We start from the raw sequence: 4,021 nt of genomic DNA, 5'->3' as shown, positions 1-4,021 counted from the left end.
AGAAAGCGAGGGCTCTGCAGCAGCACTGTATAAGGGAATGGGTTCCTCATCAGGACTCTCTAAGATGTTACGTTCAGAGACTTCTAAGGAATGGACGAGAGCAGGCAGGGAATCGCAAGACGCTGTGACATCTTGGCTCTCCTGTCGTGTACGTCTTACGGCAGGAAGCGTGTTATACTTGTTTTCCCCTGCGGGCTTTGCAACACCTAGGCTAACATTGCATGGCAAAAGTGGGAAGGCAGGTAGAGGCCGCTGAGCAAGAGCTAAATGATCTGGGATCTCTGCGTAGGTGTGTGGAAGGGCAGGCAGAGGCCTTTGAGCAGCAGCTACATGATCTGGGATCTCAGTGTAGTCATGTTGGAGGGTAGGAGGCCCCTGAGCAGAAGCAGATTGGAGGGCCGAAGGCATTGAGGTGCAGGTGACAAGACCAGTAATCGTTGCTACCTGTCTATTGCTGCCATCCATATTGTCCTGTAAACTGTTCCCTTTTCTTAACTTCGACAGGCACTTCTTCAGCAGAAATCCCAAGGAGAGGAACAAGATCAGAATGCCTACGACTGAGACAACAACTGGGATGACAGGGAACTTTGGTGCGGGCGTACTCGTGAATTGGTCAAGATTGGTTTCGAGAGTGCCTAGCTGCAATGTGGATGTCATTGTGGGCTGATTTGCAAGTGTCAGAGATCTTAACTCTTCTGTTGTTTGGGGCCTAGTGTTGGGCATGGGTGTCTGAAAGCTTGTTTGGTCTTTGTCGCTTTTGTGCACAGGGCATGCTTTTGGGAGCCTGTTTGGAACTCGGTGGATGGCTAAGAATAATGGGGCTTGGTTGTGTTTCGAGAGGATAATGCACGTTAGATTTACGTTATCTGCGTGGAAAGTGTCTGCGTTGGTTCTGTTTTGGTTTTCGTTTGAATCGGTGACTGACTCTATGGTGCTGTTGTGTGGTGGTGTGTTGTCAACCAGTATAGCAACATCTGCCTCGGTTGTGTTCCCTACACCCAAGGAAACCAGCTGTAAGGCAGAGCTATCCTTCAAAGCTACTGTAACGCCCAGGTTGTGTTCCCACACCCGTCTGCACTTCTCTCGGTACGAATGGTTGCTGGGGCCCCCCATTTCTGGGTTGTCGTTCGTAGCAATGACGACAAAACGTGGCAAAGTGATTTGGTTTGGTGGAAATCCACCTTCATTTAACTCACGACATACTGGAGGTGCAGCTTTGTGTTTTGACTCGGGATGAGGTACAGCATCAGCTGATTCAAACCTCCACGAAAAGGCCTTATTGTTACTTTCTTGAGACAGTTGATACTTAAGGCAGAAATAGAGAAAGTTGGGCACCTCAACAGATACGATTTGCTCGTGTATTGAAACAGCCCAGTCCAATCTATGTGGCGTTTCATTGTGCACTGTTTCCAGAGTGTTACCGCTGACGGAGAAGGTACCCAGAAACTTCTGTTCCTTTAGTAACCCCCAATCCAGACAGGACAGGGCACTTCTCTGCAGGTATATTTCAAACAGACTCATGTTCCTGAACGAGCTTGGAGGAATGGTCTGAATGTCATTTCCCCCAATGTACAGGTAAAATAGCATAGTTTGACCAAGGAACCAGTCGGGGTCTACGACCTTCAACGCGTTGTTCTCCAAGCTCAGCCAGAGAAGCCCCGGCATATTGCTGAAGCACCCCGGGTCAATCTGCGCTATTCGGTTATTGGATAAGGTTAGCAAACCGAGGTTCTCTAGACCGATGAACCAGCTCTGTTTGACATGTGTCAGCCTGTTGAAATCTAGACTCAAACGGTTGAGATTTGGAAACACAATCATCGTATTGTGCTCCAAATCTGATATTTCATCCTCGATCAGAACCAAAGTTTCTACTGATGACCAGCTAAGGGATGGCAGTTTCCTATGTGATAGAACACCGAATGGAGTTCCCCTGATAGCAAGTGCTTTTTGCGTACCCAGCAAACAGGGTACAGTGGGGGTGTGAGTATTGCTGACGCTAACATTGCTATGTCGCTTGCATAAGATGCATGTACCCGATTGATACTCAAGCTCTTCGGGCATCGTGTCATCTAAACATTGAGACCAGCTAGCATTGATACAGCGAGGGAAGCAGAAACTTGCCGAGGCTGCTCCAGCAGTCACAAGGACCAGAGAAAATAGCATGGATATGTGCGCTTCCGTTCTAAGAGCCATTACGTATGTCACCTTGAAGCTGAAAGAAAAAAGAAGCGTCACGGTACTAACCTGGTAAGCTTGTTAGCAAAGAAGAAGGACCAGCGAAATGTATTACAAAAGATGTGTTTGTCCGTCTGGCTGGAAGCCGTGGCACTTTTGGATGTGACTACAGTCCTTCCTCTGCCTTTCCTGCTTGCAATGTCCAGATATATAGATGTATCCCGTTTAGTAATATTGATGAGATATACGGAAGGATGCTGTTGATGAAGACCTGCTGACAAGGTTTATATCCCCAGGGTATGTTTTGGGGTTCCTGTCTTGGGATCTAGAGCTTCCGTTGTGTATGTGTGATGGAAAAGATGGGTCACATTTCTCAAAATCTTCGACATCTTACATTTCCTCTGCTCACCTTGTGCACAGTGTCCAGACACGTGTTTCTTGTGACATTATTGATGAGGCACATTTAAGTGTGCTGAGACAATAATTTTTGTCCCCAGGACATGTAATGTTTGGTTTTGTTTGTCTTTGAATCTAGAGCGTCCCATTTTTGACACGTTATGGGAAATAAGTCGCGTTTCTCAAAATCGTTGACATGTTACAAGTCAGACATTTGGTAATGCTTACAGTCTAGTACTCGTTATTTTGCAATGCCCAGAAGTATAGATATATTTCGTGGAGCAATGTTGGTGAAAGGTGCAAAAGGACGGTATTGATGAAGAATTGCTGTAAAAAAAATTATGCCCCCTGGCATCGGAAGACGCGAGCCTCCTTCCCGATAGACAAATTTCCACCGATTATGATAGCCCTGCAGTGGTCAGAAAATGAGCAAAGTCTTCTTGGCTTAGCTAGCTTGCTTGTATTTTCCATCTTCGAGATGTTTCACATTGGAAATACGACATCTTTGGATGTGATACTCTGTGACAGTGCTTACTCGGTTCATCCTACACTAGTACTGTTATAATATACAATGGCCAGATCTAGATGTCTTGCAGTTCTATTGAGGAAGCATGCAGAATGATGGTATCGATGAAGACCTGCTGTAAACATCCGTGCCCTTGTAGCCAGACAAATTTCCATTGGTCATAATAGCCCTGCAGTAAGGGGCAGAGGATAAGATAAAGGCTTGTTTTTTTTATGAATGACAGGGGTTTGTGAAGATGCTTGAAAATTTGGCCAAATGACTTTATTTGGTTTGGTAAAGGTTGGCATGTTCTGATTCCAATTGGTCAAACCTGAAGGAAAACGAAGTTTCTCATTGTGGATCTCCCAAGGCCAATAGGTGTTCGGCTGGATGGACAAGGATCTTTGTCCTGTTACTTTTCGAGTCTACCATGGTCATTACGTGTTTGGTTATGTTGGAACTAAGCTATTTTGGCATGTAGTGTTTTGGGATTCCTTTCCAGAATTTGGGGTTGCTATGATGTTACATTTATGATGGGAAAGATGGGTCGAAATCCTTGAAAAGTGTCGCCGCGCATAGATAAAGAATCGCCAGGACATTTCATCACCTTGGCCAAAGCACAAATATTGGACACTGAACTGGGTTACTTCGTGAGGTGGTAATATTGATGAAGCACACAGAAGGACGCTATTGATGAAGACCTGTTGTAAACATCCGTGCCCACAAGCGGAGGAAAACTCTTCTTCCTGGCAGTCAGACAAATTTCAACTGGGGAGCCCTGCAGTAATAGGTCAGAAGATGAAATGATCGCTTCTGGTTTGTTGATGAATGACAGGAGATTGTCTGGCTATCAGGAAGAAGCATTTTGTTCTGCCTGTGGGCACGGATGTTTACAACAGGTCTTCATCAATAGCATCATTCTGCGAGCTTCATGAACACAACTGC

Source organism: Branchiostoma floridae, chromosome 12, assembly GCF_000003815.2.
Source record: "Branchiostoma floridae strain S238N-H82 chromosome 12, Bfl_VNyyK, whole genome shotgun sequence".
In the NCBI taxonomy this organism is placed as follows: Eukaryota; Metazoa; Chordata; class Leptocardii; order Amphioxiformes; family Branchiostomatidae; genus Branchiostoma; species Branchiostoma floridae.
This window is presented reverse-complemented; position numbering follows the sequence as displayed.